The sequence below is a fragment of the Clytia hemisphaerica genome, unplaced genomic scaffold (genome assembly GCF_902728285.1).
Source record: "Clytia hemisphaerica strain Z4C2 unplaced genomic scaffold, Clytia hemisphaerica genome assembly, whole genome shotgun sequence".
In the NCBI taxonomy this organism is placed as follows: domain Eukaryota; kingdom Metazoa; phylum Cnidaria; class Hydrozoa; order Leptothecata; family Clytiidae; genus Clytia; species Clytia hemisphaerica.
This window is the reverse complement of record NW_027104060.1, coordinates 531,407-539,345: the sequence shown is the minus strand read 5'-3', so window position 1 is coordinate 539,345 and position 7,939 is coordinate 531,407. Positions and strand designations below refer to the sequence as shown.

The window sequence follows — 7,939 nt, the reverse complement described above, 5'->3', positions numbered from 1 at the left end:
GAGACCGTAGAAGATAGGAGTCCTTGGATGGAAGAATTTTGCAGTTGCGTCATCAATGTAGTGTTTGTGGAGCAGGTATTGGTTTGTGGTACGAACGTCATATGTGATTCGTTGGGTGGGATCTTCGTCTAATTCAAGGTAGGTGGCTGAGTCGTTGAGGTGTTCCGTGTTTTTCTTGTCAATGTAGTCCGTTTTGTTTAGTATGACGAGGCCTCCTCCTTTGTCAGCTTTTTTTATAATGATTGTGGGGTTGTTGAGAAGCGAGTTATAGGGTGTCATAATGTGTTGGTGTTGTCTGGGCTCGAGTGGTCTGGGTTGAAGTTCGGAGTTGTGGAGGTGGTGGAAGAATTGGTTAATCGTGTCGTTCTTTGAGGAGGGTTTGGGTCCAGTCAGATTTTCTTTTTTTGGGTAGTTTTGCAAGTTGGTTGGGGTTGTCCTGGGGATTGTCGTTTTGTTGGTTATGGTTCTGGTTCTCTTGGGTGTCTGCATAGTGTGTTTTGATGTCGACATGTCTGCGGAGATTGTTGTATACTTTTGTTGGGCTTGATTCGAATTTGAATCGGGGAATGTCGGGAGAGTAGTTTAGGCCTTTGCATATAAGGAGGTGTTCTTCTGTGGTAAGGTTGTGGTTAGATAGGTTGTGGATTAGGTGTCTGTTGTAGTTGTCAGTGTGTTCTTTGATCACTAGTTTTCGCCGTTTAATCTCCGGGATGTTTGGTTGTTTCCATATTGTTGATCTTTTTAGTAAGTCATGGAGAGAGGGTGATCTGTATTCTCTGCCATTGTTGTGGTTGTACATCTTGAATGAGAATGAGAAATGAGTAGAAATTTATGGTAACTGGACGTTTGTGTTGGTACTCGGTATTTTAAAAGACTTAGTTTCAGCATAGAGATATCCTTTAATTCTGAATTGATCAAGGAGGGAGTAGTTGAGAGAGAGTTAGATAATAGTGTTTGAGTGTATTAGACGTGGAAATTGTATTCGACGAGATGTGAGAGATTGAAGATTTGAAATTTATGGTGGTTTGGCAGCTATGGAGTACCTGTAGTCCAAACATAAGAAGAGTCCCAAAAAAGAGGAAAAAAAAGTTTGGTTGTGTTGTGGTTCGTTTGTGAAATAGTGTTGCTGATAATAGTATAGGGAATATAGAATTTAGAAAAACAAAATCTAATAAATTCCATAAAAATTAGAATTTTTTAAATGTTCATGTAGCAAAATGTTATATGCTGTTTTGTTTACTTTCCGTTGTATTTCTTCGTTGATATATTTTAGCGAGTCATTGCGTTTTTTCAGTGTATTGTAAAAAGGTGAGGGAGTGGCTCGGATTTTTTTTGAGGTAGATTGTGGTGTGTATGTGGTTGATTTAGTATTGGTTGTTGGTTGATTTGAAACTGCCATGGTATGTATTTCTGGTGTTTGCTGGTACATGGGGGTTAGGATTTTGTCATTCTTTGGAGTTTTTGTGATTTGCGATTGTGTGTGTTTTGAACTTTTGTATTTTGCGTGTTTGTTGTTGAGTGGTGGTTGAGAGTTGCTGTGTTGAGTTTGTTGGTTGGTTTTGATAATTGTGTGGTATGGCGGTTCTCCGTTTGAGTAGGCGTTGGCATGGTGGTGTTGTTGCCTTCTCCTGGATTTGTTTTATAGATGGACATCGTGAAGAACGCATCTGGGGATAGAGAAAGAAGTGTGAGTGTGTGTGAATCTTCGTTGTTAGTGGGAGGTGCTTGTTGTTGACTTTTAAGGTTGAGGAATTATGACATAGATATCATTTAGATGAGTGGTGTGATTGGAGTTACAATATTACGTTTTGGAGGCGATATGCGGAACTCATTCGATAGGAGGAAAATTTGATGTGATGTTAGTTGTATTCCCGTTTAGAGTAAGGATTTAAGTGGTGGTGTGAGAAGAGTGAAAAGAATATATAATGTGGTAGTGGGTAACAATCTCAGGACCTTGTTACAGAGGATTTAACATGAAACCATTAGTTTTGTAGAGGGAGCTACGAGAGAAAGCACATTCAGAAGATATGGGTTGGATTAGATTGAGGTAAAAAAAATTTTATCAGATTTCTAAATTCATTCTCACCTTCACCTAAATAAGGTGGATATAGCAATAAAAACAACAAAAACAAGGTGTATCTTGTACTGTAATGGTATATTGCTTTTAAACTATATTAAAACATCATGCTTTTACAACGTAGGTGTCATGTGTGAAGTTTATTCTTATATAGATTATTCTTTCTTATATATGTTACATATTGTCGGTTTGATTTGGTGTTCCATTGAGTTTCAGGTATTTTTTGGAAGATATCGTAGTAATACCAGTGGTGGGATTTGTTATTGAAGTTGTTGGTGATCCAATTCATTTGATCAAACCTTTTCTTGATTTCAATGTTCGAGCCAAAGTGTGTGCTGTATATATATGGTATTATTAGTTCCGCCATTGCCATAGAAAAAGGTGAGGATTTTAAACGTTGATTGATCTGACAGGGGGGGATTCATTGAAAGAAGTAAGGATGTCTCTGGGCCAGTCACACATTGGGAAGAATGCGTTGCCATTGATTATGTTGGTTAAGTCAGATCGAGGGTTGTGTTGGATCGTAAAATGAAGATATGACCTCATTAGTTGGGAATGATGGTAGGTTCGATAGTCCATTCTAAGAGAGATATGTATGGTTGTTATTGTCCAAATTGTGTTCAGCAAGAGAAGGTTGCATCTCGGTTTCTCATGGAAAGATGTTAGGAAGTGACAAATACTCGAGTGTTCATTTAGGTATAAGGTTCTGGGGACTTGAAAGGCGCCTAAAATATCAGAATCCTCATAACATGTACCCTAACTGGACCGGATTATTTTAGCTCCTCCCAATGTAAAATTAAATAAAAATATATTTTTTTGTGAAAATATCGACCCATTTTGAAATGATAACTTTTAACTGCATAATGTTTCATTAGTTCCTTATTAAAAAGTTAAAAACACTTTTAACCGCGGAAGCTTTTCCTAATGATAGTTCTTAATTGACTTTATCTTTTCCAAAGCTTCTAATAGAGCTTCTTCCGAATAGTTGAGCTTTTCATCTGACATCTTAACCTAAGGTGAATTATAAAGCTTACTCTTCTGTAAAAGGGGTTTGCCTAAGCAAAAATACTTCAATACTTTCTTTGTTTTCTGGTTTTGGTTAACTTGATGTCAGCGTGTCTACCTTTGAAGTTGGTGCTGTTCGAAAGGTGATTGATGGAGCGCGGCTTATTTCTTCTGCAACTAAAAATGAAATCAAAAAAGATTCTATTCCATCTTTTTAAGTCTCAAAAAATTAAATTTTAATTCTTTGTTCAACACTACTTTAGGATGATACAAATGCCTCTTGTTCTTTCTTTCGGGAGTTGATGGTGCTGTTCGAACGGTGATTGATGGAGCGCGACTTATTTCTTCTGCAACTAAAAATGAAATCAAAAGAGATTCTATTCCATCTCTTCAAGTCTCACCCACTTCTCTCCTGGCAAAATATTCCCATCAACAAATTCTGAGCACCCGGCCAAATCCAAAATTTGTTTCACTGTTGATCTTAATTGTGTTGACGTCTGTTCACAGCCAATTCTCGACATCACCTTCGTTTTTTTTTTTATGTTGTGAAGCGAGTACAGCATTTCAATGATACTGTTAGTCAATAATATCTTGCTTATTGTCACACAATCCTTTTATCATCTTCGATTTTTTTAATATTGTGAGGCGAGTACCGCCTTAAACTACTCTACAAGTCCCTAACTAACATCTTCTTTATTTATCTTGTTTTGTGAAAGTAGGATATTCAGTCGGTCGACTTCTTGGACCAATTCATTATATTGTGGATTTGGTGCTGCGTTTCTCATTTCTTGGTCATCAGTGTTTGACACGCCAGTGCAAATGAATTTATTGTTGCTAGTTTTCATTTTTTTTAGCTGAAAGGAATATAAAAAGTAATTTATTGTATAGTAAATAGATGTTAGTCCCTTGTACGGTAATGCTGTTTTTCGGCTTAAGATTATAAATTTGCCTTATCTTTTTAATGTTTTAGTTCTTATAATAATACGTAGCGTGTGTCAAAATGGAAAATAAGTTCTAATTGCTTGTCGCACGGCCAGTGTTTTGCTTACTTGGTTTTGTTCGTGCAATTTACATGGGACTAAAGCAAAAGCTAAACAATAAACTAATTCGTATTTAATATGTTCTCTTTTGGAAAGCTTTTTCAAAAGTACAATTGTTAAGTATATTATGGTATTAACATAAATTTACAACCTTTTAATCCCAATTTCAATATAAAATACTACTAGTTTGAGTAAAGAAAACGATTTAAGTTAATTTCATACTCAAAGTTTCATGACATCCAGGATGGCAATCTTCAGTGAAATAAACGAAAAATCTTTAAAAATCTACAATTTAATGTCTTCAAAAATTTTTCTGACTTCAATTCAAAGTCAAAAGCATACTACTAGTCTGTTTTCTTCTATCTGCCGAGAGTGCTCGATGATATCAGAGCTTGTTCAAATTAAAAGAAAAAGAAACTTTGATTTATTATTTAGAACTTTAAGTTTCACGCCGCCCGTATGGACGACAATCATCATCTAAATGAAAATCGTTTTAAAAATACGATGGCTTTTTCGTTTGAAATTCTGACGTCACTTTTTCAGATGACGCCGAAGTTCATAAGTAAATGTTTATTTCGATATCGACATTTTGCGACAATTTCAGTCCATTTGTATTGTGGTATCAACATAAATTTAAACTTATTTTTAATCCCAATTTCTATCTTGGTGGCTTATTTATTAGGAAGGGCGAAATTCTTCAATTAAGACTGTTCTGATTGCAATAAGTTGCAATTTTCTTCATTGGAATCACATAAAAACATCCCTCTCACCAGGGGGTGTTTTAAAAGAATAGGTGTTTATTTAAAACAATTGATAAAAAGCAATAAAAGATAAAGAACTATTCAATTTTAGACTGCAAACCTATACAAGTCGTCTTTGTCAATACGATTCTTTGTCAACTTTTTACTACTTCGACCGCACAACTCATGATGTAATTCGCCCTAATAACGATACCTCTATAGGTCTAGGAACAATGTTTTTTCAAAAATTATATTAGCTGCAAAGGCATTGATTTCTCTTTGGATTAACGGCTCCATAATTTTAGAGAGTCTAATAGAAATTTGGAAATTCAGCGATGGTGGTTTGGTTTAAAGTAGGTGTGTAGGGGTGACGAAGATGTGGCAGCGTTTGCATAACGTTTAATGAATCTTGGAATATTAGGTGGATGTGGTAGAGTTTTCCGTGTTGACGTGGTAATGGTCTTGCTGGTAGTGGTTGCGATGTTTGGTTTTTGATTGATTGTGTCGTATTCGTTCTCTGGATGTGATGGCATTTTTAATCCGAAAATTTCGTCGTTGGTGATGGTAAAGTCGAACTGTAAATAAATAAATGAATGAATGAATGAATAAATGAATGAATAAATAAATAAATAAATAAATAAATAAATAAATGAAATAATGAAATGAATGAATGAATAAATGAATAAATAATGCATAAAAATGAAATAAAATACATAATAATAAAATAAATAAATAAATAAATAAATAATAAATAATAATAATATATAATATAATCCATAAATAATAAATACCTCCCTAATCAAATAAATAATAACTAAATCAAATAAATACATACCTAATCCATAATCATAAATAAATAAATAAATCAATAAATAATTAGCGTTCATGTCGGTGATATGGGTGGTGACGGCGTGCGTACCCATCCTCTATAAAAGAGAAACGAAAAAATTAACATAGTTGTTATTTGTTGCAGTTTAATCAAAATCTGTGAAACTCATCCATCCCCTGGAGGTATTCTTAAGGTGTTCTTACAGTTTGGCCGAATTTCACCTTGATACTCTTATAACTCTTATAGAAGCTATTATGGAGTGAAGCGGTACCTCCAGTATTATCAGCTTTCGGAATATATTTTCATAAAGTGATAGCAGGGGATGAGTTATAATAGGAGACGTGTATTAGTTACCGAGAGGTAAATGGCCCCTAAATGCGGGTTTAACCTTCTTAAGGTATCTTGAAAACCAAAACCAGACCAGTACTGGTTTTAAGAATGCTTAAAGAGGAGGTATATGCAACAAAAAGAGCTCACCATTAATTTTTTTCCGCTGCTGCCTTTCTATTGCCTCTAGCGTGTCCGTTTGATCGTCGATCTTGATGACGACAGTTGTTACTGAAAGACGAAATGATATTAATTGCTCCAAAGTCATAATAAAATCCTTCTTTTTCCAATATAAGGCTTTGATCTTAAAAAGATAACCAATTCCCAAGTCAATAGATCCATCCATCATGGCAGACTTTTAGGAATTAATGATCTTTGCCCGTTATTAAAAGACAACCTGGAAAATGTGTAGCTTACATTTTTTCGTTAAGGAGCTTATTTTGGACTGAAGCTGGTCGATCTTTGCCTCCAGGGGCTGAAGACCGTATACGTTCTCCGTCTGGGTGCTCGCATCCATCAGACGTATTTTTTTGGTAAAAAAACCAGCCATTTTTCTTTTGGTTTTATTAATACTATTACTAAAACAAAAGATAAAACGGTTAAAGCAATTTAAAAGAATCAAAAACGAATAAATTGACCACAGAAACTTAAATAACATTTAAGCTGAATCAATCAAGTAAGGGTTATGGTTTCAGAAGGTCATGTGATATCACCATCATTAACCAACTATCATCATTTACCAACCCTTACGAGGGATTATCATCTTTTAAAAACAATCAAGAATATAAACTTTAGTACGACTTTAACCAAAGAAATATATTTCTTTGCTTTAACCATTTTGTTTACAAATTTCAATAGGGGAATGTTAATCTCCACAGCGTGGGGTCTCCGTTGAGTCGGGTACCATGTTCACATTTAAGAGAGTTGTCAATTTCCAATAAATTGGGTCTCAAGTACGCATTCAAGAAGGATGTTAATCTCCACAGCGTGGGGTCTCCCATGTATCGGGTATCATGTCCAATTCATAATGAATGTTAATCTCCACAGCGTGGGGTCTCCGATGTATCGGGTATCATGTCCAATTCAAAAGGGGTGGCGATCTCCACAGCGTGGGGTCTCCGAAGAATGGGGTATTTATTAGACCATAAATCTCTAGTGTGGAGTTTTGAATCGAGTCAACATTTAATAATGATATAATATTAGAGTATATTTTTTAATTTGGTAAAGCATTTTCTATAACCCCATTAGGCCAACCAAAGACAAGGCCTGTCAATGCCTTTTCAACAAAATCGCGCCTAACGGTGTATTCTTTTAAGACTTCACCATTCGCACCTTTCTTTCTTAGCAATATAATGCCTACTTCTTGAGGGAGATTTGGTAGAGTTTTTGCTATCTTCATGTCATTTGGGACAGCTATGCTATGCCCTTTGCCTCTTAGCATTCCATATTTTAGTATGGTTATATTCGTTATGGTATTAATCTTTGAAATCATAGCAGTTTCAAGAAGAGTCAACTTTTGTAAATAAGGGGGTATATTTTCAAAGTGCATATTGTTATGAGGGACTCTATTACCTTCAATGTCATTATTTGTGAAAATACCTGAAAACTTAGGAGCGGCACTAGGGTTTTTCCTCTTGCGGTTACTTTTTTCCTCTTGATAGCACCTGTTGCACTTACCGTCTTCCCTTACTGACCATGAAAAAGGTGGAAACAAATCATTTTTATTCAAAATAGGCTGTACTTGAGGAGCTTGGTGGAAAACAGTCCTCACTTCATTACAAATTTTGCATTTTTTAATCTCGTGTTTCAATTCACCTTCTTCAAAAATGTTTGCTGCTTCAATAACACGTGGATTAGAATGTAGGCTTGTTGTAGAATTCTCATTTGAAACTAATGTATTAGCATCTGATATATTGTTAGC

The 7,939-nt window shown here is 35.2% G+C and overlaps 1 long non-coding RNA gene across 1 annotated transcript; it reads right to left on the bottom strand.

The window, feature by feature from the left end:
• Positions 1 to 5,735: 5,735 nt before the first annotated feature.
• On the bottom strand, positions 5,736 to 6,577 carry LOC136812388 (uncharacterized). Its single transcript, XR_010847345.1, has 3 exons — positions 6,436 to 6,577; positions 6,169 to 6,249; positions 5,736 to 5,788 (listed from the first exon to the last, which is right to left on the bottom strand). It is a non-coding gene; the product is annotated as an uncharacterized lncRNA (long non-coding RNA).
• Positions 6,578 to 7,939: the final 1,362 nt, after the last annotated feature.